This window comes from Pongo pygmaeus, chromosome 19 (genome assembly GCF_028885625.2).
Source record: "Pongo pygmaeus isolate AG05252 chromosome 19, NHGRI_mPonPyg2-v2.0_pri, whole genome shotgun sequence".
Lineage (NCBI taxonomy): Eukaryota > Metazoa > Chordata > Mammalia > Primates > Hominidae > Pongo > Pongo pygmaeus.
Genome location: NC_072392.2, coordinates 68,651,082 through 68,660,254, shown reverse-complemented (window position 1 = coordinate 68,660,254; position 9,173 = coordinate 68,651,082). Strand labels below are relative to the sequence as shown.

Below are 9,173 nucleotides of genomic sequence, written 5' to 3'. Positions count from 1 at the left end.
CTCCACCCACATACTTTTTTCTCCCACCCTCTCTTCCTCTCTTATTCTCTTCCAGTATCTCCTCTTCCCCAGTCCCCAGTTCTCTGGTGCCCATCCTGGGGGATGGCGCTCTGCTGGGTCTCCTCATGCTGTAGGCGGGCGTGCAGCCTTCGTGAGCTGCTCCAAGGGAGAAAGGGCAGCAGCCATAGAGGGCGTGGCCAGGGGGGCGGGTGGTGCAGGGCTTGCATCACAGCCAGATGTCTGGTTGCTGTGTTGTGTTTGGGAGATAAATGCCAGGGTTCCTTTGAATCCTGAATTTAAATAAAAGAAGGGGGGTGCTGAGGAGAAGCCTCTGTTGGGCAGAGGTACCTTCCAGATCTCGATCTCCTTCCTTGATACCCAGCCCCCACAACCCCCACTCCAGGTAAGCCTTGGCCACCGATGTCTCCTGTCTTCCGCTTTTGCCCCAGCCACCAGTTCTTCCTCCTGGCAAACTTGAGATTCTGGAGTTTCAGGGCGGGGTGTTAGGCAGGGTCCTGGCAGAGGGCCCCTTTGGACAGTCTGGCTCAGACACAGAAAGTATCCCGTACGGATAACATGACCTTGCCTTCTTCCCAAAAGCCACCCCCACCCCATTTTGCTAAGGAGCTACATTCATTTGCTGATAAATTCATGCAACAATAGTCATGTGCCAGGCACTGTGCTGGGTACTGGGCATTCATTGGTGAGCAGCACAGACCCTGTGTCTGCCTGATGGAGTTTGTGTCTGGTAAAGACACAGACAGCAATGAAATCACATGAATAAATGTGGAGGTGCAACCACTAAGGTTACTAAGGAGAAGAATGCAGAGCTTTGAATGGGCAGACATGGCAGAGGGTCTGCTCTAGTCCTGGAGCCCTAGGAAGGCTTCCCTGGGTAGGCTGATGGGAAAAGGGTAGGCAGCAGGATGGAAAGTGATGGGATCATATATGCAAAGGCAGGAGGGAGCATGGCGAGTGCTGAATGCCCAAGGAATTCAGGGAAGGCCAGTGTGGCTGGAGTACCACAGGCAAAGGCTGGGCAGGCCAGAGAAGCCCCATCACGGGTGTAGTTTGCCTCCTTTGAGCTATGGGCCCCAGCAGAGGGCCTGAGGCAGGGGAGGGTCACAATCAGGTCTGCATTTGTAAAAGAATGCCATGGGCACTCGATGGAGTGGGTACCTGCGGGAGGAGGGCTGTGGGCGAAGGTGGAGGAGCAGCTGAGAGGCTGCTATACTTGCCCAGGTGAAGGGCTTGGACCCGGTAGGTGGGAATGGAGATGGAGAGAAGAGGATGGGCTTGAGAGCCCTTTGGGAAGCAAAATTTACAGGTGCTGGGGTTGGATTGGATGTAGGGTGGGGGTGGTGAGGAACAGGGATGACCCCGGGCTTCTGGCTGGGCAAGGACCCTGCTTGGGGGACAATATGCTGAGTTTGGTGCCTGTTGCCGGCCCTCTAGTTGATCCTATTCACTGAGTGGTTACTTCAGGCCTTCTGGGGCCAGCCGTGTGCTGGGGAGAGCTCTGGGGACAATAGCTCTTATTCTGGGAGAGTGGGGAGCCAGGAAGAGGAATAAAACACACACAAAAATGCCCCTCACTTGAGGCAGCACTGGCTGTGTGATTTTGAGTAAATGCTCCATCTCGGAACTTCATTTCCCCAGTCTGTGAACTGGGGTAGTGGTGAGACCACTTTGCTGGTCTATGTCTTGCTCAGTAAATGGAAGCCTCTAGACACAAAGGATGATGGGAGTGCCAATGAGAGATAAGGAAGGCTGCACGGAGGAGGCGGCTTTCCAGCCAGGCTTGGGAGGGTGCGTGACAGGGTTCAAATGCAGGGTTTAAATGGGAGGAAAGGCACCGCCCAGCCTGGGAAGCTTGACACAGATTGAGTGAGAGACAGACAGACAGAAAGAGAGATAAGGCCTTGGGCAGAGGAAGATAAGGCTGGAAAAGTAGGCTGGGGCCAACTTCTAGAGGCCTGGGATTCTGTGGGGGGAAGGAGTTATACTCAGTGGTGGCCATAGAGAGTTGGTGACTGCCTTTGAGAGGGGAATGGTTGTGATCCTTTTGCCGAGAACTCACCCAGAGGACTTATACCTTGGTGACAGCAGAAGGACTCAAGTTAGAAGGCCGGGGCCCTTAAAGGGAGGGGAAGATTTGAGGAAAGTATAGGTGGGTTGGGAGGAATTCATGGATATGCAGATGAACAAACAAATGGGGCCGGGAGCAGGTAAAGAGGTAGACCAGAAAACCCCTCCGGAGTTGCTGTTTGACTTCTGCTGGATCTCAGAGTTTTAGAGTCTCTAGGTGGAAATATCACAGAATAAGAGACGTTCTGCTGGAAGGAAATTTTGAGTTTATTCTGTTCTCCCCTCCTTGTACAGATTAGAAAACTGAGGCCCAGAGAAGGAAAGTAGCTGCCAGAGGTCACACAGCTGGGATTGAGGGATCAGAGATAAGAACCCTGTGACACTTCAAGAGCCCAGGCGGTTGGGGCTGGGGAGCTGGCAAGGCCAGGGAGATCACCGAGGATGGCGGCGACAGCATGACACGGGGATCCCACATAATCCCAGTTTGGTCCTGGGAGGACAGCCCGGGAGAGCTGCTCCCCAACTCTCAGCTGAGCCGTGTGGCCAGAGGGGGAAGGGAGCCTGGTGGACGGGGAGGAACTGCCACATGGAAAAGCCTTGATGCGAACCATCTGGCCTGGGCGGGCGGAATGTGGGCTGCAGGGAGGGGAGGAGCAGGAGACGGGAAGGAGGCCATGGTGGGCGGGTGGATGGCGGGTTTGGGCTGGGAGTGGCCTGACCCGGAGGCCCCTACCTTCCAGACTGCGGCAGCCCAGATGCCTTCGCAGCCATGGCCTGGCCCATCCAACCCGCTGACCTCATTCCCAGCTCCCCTCTCTCGCAAGCTCCCCCCTTGCCTGCCACGTAGACTGGAGGCTTAGCTGCATCTTCACTGGAGGGAGGAAGAGCAGAACACAGAGGCCCTGAGCCCAGAGCTCTGCTGGGTCAGGCTGGCCTGGGGAGGGCAGCTGTGTTCCTCAAGCGTCCCCCATGACCAGGCTGGGCCTCAGTTTACCCTCCTCAAACCTGAGGCCCAGAAAGTGGAGGGGACAGAGGTCACGGGAGAAGCATGACAATGAAGTGGGTTGGAGTGGGTGAGAATCAGGTGGGGGCTCTCAGGTCATTGTAGCCATCCCCCTGCCTCCTCAGGGCAGGACGGTGCTAGGATCAGACCCGGAAAGGGACAGGGGCAGGACATTCCTCCTCTTTTCAAGCATTCACAAGAAGAAGAGTTCCATGGTGGTCTAGGAGGGGGTCCTCTGTAAGATCTAGTCTTCCTCCTTCTGCTGTATGAGGACCACAGTATGTGGCTAGGATGAGGTGGGCGGTACACTGTCTTCGTCTCTCAGCTGCTCTCAGGGACCTTCGCTTCAATCCTGTCTCCAGGCTCTGCCTCTGACCCCTGCCTCCCCCTCGCTTTTCCTCCCTGCCCTCCAGGGTCCTGGGTCTCCAGCTGCCCCAGTTGAACAGGGGGCTGTCCCTGTGGCTCTCAAGGCGTTCCGGGGCTGTGAGTCATCGGGAATGTCTGTTCTGGCTGCAGCTTCCCTCTCCTGATGTGGACCCTCTCTCTCCTCCTCCCCCACACTCAGGGACAGGGTGCTCCTCCCAGGCAGGGGGCTCTGAAGTGGGAGAGGAAGCCACAGGCAGGCCTGGGATGAGGTCTTGCTCCCCGATTGCCATCAGAAGGAGGCTTCGAAGACTTGCACCTGGATTCTACCTTCCCACGGCAGATAGAATTCCCTGACTTTCTCCCATTTCCCAGGTGGGGACACTGAGGAGAGGCGGGGAGGGGAGGGCCTGAACTTGGGTGGGCCCAGGTTCACCCACTCCCTTTTAGGGCTCAGCTTTGTCAGACTGGGAACCTGCCCAAGTGTCCTTCTGAAGGGCCCTCCCTGCATTCGAGGCTGGATCTGGCAGAAAAGCTGGAGAGGCTCTGCTGCCCGCTCCAGGGATGACACGTCTCTGCTGGGTGGGGAGTCCACGTCCGCAGAAAAGGGGGAGGCCACGTGTCTGGACCCTTCCCGCAGAGCCCCTGTGCCCTGCAAGGCTGCCTCCCACCCCCCTCCTCCTCTCCCTTCTCTCCCCAGCAGCCCTGGCCTGCCCCCTCCCTCTGACCTCAAGAAATAGCTGGGGGGTGGGGGGAGGGGACACTGAAGGGAAAACCAAGCTAGGAAAAGCTCCTCTCCGCCCCCTCCCAGCCTGTCTGGGCATTTCACTCTCCATCAATGAGCCTCAGTTTCCTCAACTGGAAAATAAGGCGGATGAACAGAAAGAGTCTCCACCCATGGGTGAGTCTGTGATTCTGTCTCTGCACAGTCAGACAGACTCAGGCACTCATACCCACTCAAACCCACCTGCGCTCTCCCACACATTCATTCACTCACACATTCCCCGATGCACACTTACACACACATCTGCACGCACATGTGGCCCTCTGCCTATTTTGGGTACAGCAAATCCCCACAATTTCTGTTTCCCTCTTTCTGACAGCCCACCATGTCTTGTCTCATTCCAATCATACCTCCCCCAGCCCCCACCCCACCCCCTTTAGCCACCCTCTTTACATTTTTCTACTTCTGGTTCTCCTCCTCTTGAGGTCACTGGCAGGGCAGTGAGATTTGAACTTCAGAGTATCAGACCTCTGACCTTGCCAAAGACCACTCTGACCATCCCCTAAGGCTCCTTCTGAGTTTTGGGTGGGAGGGAGTCTGAGTGAGGAGAGAGAATAGAGCTGAGAAAGGCTGGTTCTTTCCTACCCAGCTGGGGACCTGCAAAAGGGTGCCCTTCACTTGTCTTTCCTGAACATTATGAACATTCGCTTTCCAACAAAATCTGTCCCACTGACATCCGGAGGCCTCCTCTGAAGTGTGATCATTTTAGCAGCTTGCCCTGGCTGTTGCCCCAGGTTGCACCCTTCTAGGAACTTCCGCCTGAGGCAGACTGGTCAGAGCTCAGGAGGGACTGTTCCAGGGGATGAGATATCTGCTGGCCAGGAAAGGCGTGGGAACTGGGCAGCGGAGCACACCCTCCAGACCTGGCCCAACTTCAGAATAACAACAAATGATTGTGCCAGGCTCTGCTGTAAGCACTTTACACCTTTGTACTCCTCCAAAAGCCCTCTGAGATGGGTGCTCCAATTGTCTCCCATTTCAAAGGAGGAAAGAGAGGCACAGAGAGATCAAGTCAGTTGCCTGAAGTCACAAAGCTAGCAAGTGGCTGAGCTGGAATTCAAACCCAGGCAGCCTGGCTTATCTGTTACTCCCAGCTGGTCCAAGGGACCCAGGATGGTCCAAGGGACGCCCTCCCCCTTCATCTAAAGAAGAGGCTATTTGCACAAACAGGCTTCCATCTGTGTGCGTGCATGGAAAGGATCACAGGATGACGTGGCTGGAAACTGACCACAGGCACCACCAGTAGTTGGAAAGATCAGAACAGAGCTGCCTCCCTCCCTTTTGCTGAGGAACTATTGTGAGCTGACCACACCACACACGACATCTCATTTAATCCTCACAACAGCTCTGGGATGTCAGCCTTAATATCTCTATTTTATAGCTGGAGAGTCAGAAGGGCCGAGGCATTGAGCAAGATCCCCTTTCTCAAGCTCAGAAAGAACCCAGGTGTCCCAACAGCCAGATCAGGCTTCTCTCATTGATCCACAAGTCCCCTATTTCCAAATCTACATGGCTTCTAGACACACACAGCCACATACAACAGACCACGCAGAACTTTGGAAAGAATTACAGCTCTTGGCCGGGTGCGGTGGCTCACGCCTGTAATCCCTGCACTTTGGGAGGTCGAGGTGGGTGGATCACCTGAGGTCAGGAGTTCAAGACCAGCCTGGCCAACATGATGAAACCCCGTCTCTACTAAAAATACAAAAAAATTAGCTGGGCGTGATGGCGGATACCTGTAATCCCAGCTACCCAGGAGGCTGCAGCAGGAGAATCGCTTGAAACCAGGAGGCAGAGGTTGCAGTGAGCTGAGATCGTAGCACTGCACTCCAGCCTGGGCAACAAGAGCAAAACTCCATCTAAAAAAAAAAAAAAAATTACAGCTCTCGGTAGTGTTTGAAGAGGCACTTTGCACCTCCTCACTGACAATGCCCCAGGAAGGGCTTATGCCCATTCTGTTGTGAGGGGAAGCCCCTTGCTGGGGCTCCCCCCGGCTGGGAAGTGGTAAAGCTGTGAATAGATACCACATCTGCCTGGCCTGGCCACAAAGCTACCGCTCCTCCCACCCTCCAATACCACCTGCCACCCTCACTATCACCAGCCCAGAAGCACCCCCTGCACACACCATATCCCCAATGAGAACACATGCATGTCACAGACAGGAAAATCACACTCAGGTAGTACCTGCACGACACAGGCTAAGGGCTTTTTGGAGTTTCCTGTGTGCCAGGCCCTGTTGTAAGGTCCGTGTAGGCATGAGCTAGATGCAAGGCCACAACAATCCTAGGATGTAGGTTCCTTTAATATTCTTATCCTCATTTTACAAATGAGGAAACTGAGGCTCAGAGAGGTTAAGTAATTTGCCCAAGGTCACACAGCTAGGAAGTTGCAGAGCTGAGATTTGGACGCAGGCTTTAACCACTGTGCTATGGCCCATTCTCTAATATTGATTGCATGCTACACTCATTCAGTCAGTCATCAACTATTACTGACTGCCGTGTTGTGCCTAGCTCTGCACAGGCCCCCGGGATGGCTCTTCCCTGCCCCCTCCTCCTGACCCAGCCTGGTGTGTACCACATGGTAGATGGGGGCTGTACCTGCTCTCACTCTCCTTTTCCAGAGATCCTCCTCCCCTGCAAGCTGGCGCATGTGGATATTGGCTCTGTTTGCCTTTGACCCCTAGTGAAAGAAAATACTGAGGTAACGCTTGACTGGGGAGCATGGACACAGGCAGATGCAAATGGGGTGCCAGCTGGGGCCAGGGCAGGGGTGGGGGGTGAGGAGAGGTCTGGGAGCAGGAATCTCTCTTCGCTTCTGCCTGCATTTTAATCATATACTAATATCTATTCTTTTTCCTTTTTTGTTTTTAGACGGAGTCTCGCTCTGTCACCCAGGTTGGAGTGCAGTGGCTAGATCTCAGCTCACTGCAACTTCTGCCTCCCAGGTTTAAGCAATTCTCCTGTTTCGGCCTCCAGAGTAGCTGGGACTACAGGCGCGTGCCACCACGCCCTACTAATTTTTCGTATTTTTAGGAGAGACGGGCCTTCACCATGTTGGTCAGGCTGGTCTCGAACTCCTGACCTCAGGTGATCCACCGGCTTCAGCCTCCCAAAGTGCTGGGATTACAGGCGTGAGCCACTGCGCCCAGCCTCATATCTATCTTTATCACTCCAATTCAGATCTTCTTCCATATATGGCTCTGTGTGTCTCCTATCCTTCCCTGTCTCTTCACTGTTTTTCAGCTGGTATAGACCCCTGTGGGGACAACAGATCACAGCTTGGTCACCAATATGGACATCTATGTCTGAGCAGGGCCCACTCCCCGGGGGCCCATCAGCTCCATCCCAGCACACTTTACACTGGCCTTGTCTTCACAAAGGACCACAGGTCATCCTCAAGCCTTCCTCCCAGGCTCTCCTTGTCCTTGAATACTAATGTCTAAAGGTCAGCCCAGCTACCACCAGTGTGCCTGTGATGCACCTCCCCTTCGGATTGGAGGAAGAAGCTGTGTCCCTCCCATCAAACAGAGGGTCCCCTTAAAGGTAGGCCTTGTGTCCACTCGTTCAGACAGAGAGCTCTCTGAAGTCAGGGGAGTGTGTCTCCCATACCAGATTGGGGTTCCTTGAGGTTATAACGTAGGTTTTCCCATCAGACTAGGAGCAGGCCTGTGTCACCTCCTTCCTCTAGATTCTCCTGGTCTCCAGCTTGGGCTCTGCTGGAAAGAAGAGGAAGTATTTAGCAAGGATGAAGGTATGATGCCCTCCCCACCATCCATCTCTCCCTCCAAACCTGTTCAAACTGGAACTTTAACATTCACCCTCAATCCAGTAAGCTCAACTTCCTTGAGTCCCTCTTCAGTCCTGTCCTCTCTTTCCCATATGGGTTCTTACTTCCCTGAGGCAGCCAGAGATAAGAAAAGACCAGAATATGAATATCCAGCATTCCACAAAGAATCCTACAGGCAGGGATATTGCCCAATCACCAGTGCCTCGCATCCCAGTTCTATCCAAGATCCAAGCTTGATATCCTCCTGAAAGACTTCCTGAATCAGGTCACCAACATGGACATCTGAACTTCCAGAATCAGGTCACCATCTTTCTTCTCATCTCTGGATGTATTTAGAGCTCATTTGTCTGACGGTTTTTGAATGCTATTTTTTTTAAAATAAACTTTTACAATTTGGGTTTAATAATTCTAGATTTACAGCAAAGTTGAAAAGAAAGTACAGAAAGTTCCCATGTATCCCTTATCCAGTTCCCTTAATGTTAACATCCTACATCGTCATGGAACATTTGCCAAAATGAAGATGTCAACACTGGTGCTTTGCTGTGAACTAAACTCCAGACTTTATTCGGATTTCACGAATTTTTCTCCTAAGGTCCCTTTTCCGTTCCGGCATTCCATCCAGGATATCGCATTGCATTTGGTGTTTGTGTCTCCTTGGTCTCCTCTGGTTCTTGAGAGTTTCTCAGTCACTCCTTGTTTTTCATGACTGAAGTTTCAAGGAGTACTGGTCAGGTATTCCATAGAATGTCCTACTGTTCGTTTTCAGCAGTAAAAGCCTTTCCTCAAGCAAAACCTTCCGCAGAGTCCTAGTCTGTGAACAGATAAGAATGGAGTTGCCATGGTCACAGCAGTGATGAGAAATGATCCCCTGAATATGAATCTCCATGGAACATGGAACCCCCTGAGAATTATAAGAAACCCCCAGGATACCATGGAACCAAGTTTGAAAACCATTAATTTAGGCCAAGCTCAGTTCAGTACTTGGTTTTGAGCTCTAAAACCCTAGACAGGGAATTATAAACTAGATCTTACATACTTCTGGTGACAGGGCCACCACAGGTTTTTTTTTTGTTTTTTTTTTGAGACAGAGTCTCACTCTGTTGCCCAGGCTGGAGTGCAGTGGCACAATCTCAGCTCACTGCAAACTTC

The 9,173-nt window shown here is 53.0% G+C and overlaps 1 long non-coding RNA gene across 2 annotated transcripts; it reads left to right on the top strand.

Annotated features, from left to right (window-relative positions):
- The first annotated feature begins 234 nt into the window (after nt 1–234).
- On the top strand, nt 235–8,816 carry LOC134738776 (uncharacterized). 2 transcript variants are annotated; one of them, XR_010124785.1, is made up of 5 exons: nt 235–403; nt 3,657–3,829; nt 6,859–6,938; nt 7,109–7,780; nt 7,926–8,816. It is a non-coding gene; the product is annotated as an uncharacterized LOC134738776 (long non-coding RNA). The 2 variants fall into 2 exon arrangements; XR_010124784.1 differs by having other exon boundaries at nt 6,859–7,780.
- The last annotated feature ends 357 nt before the right edge of the window (nt 8,817–9,173 follow it).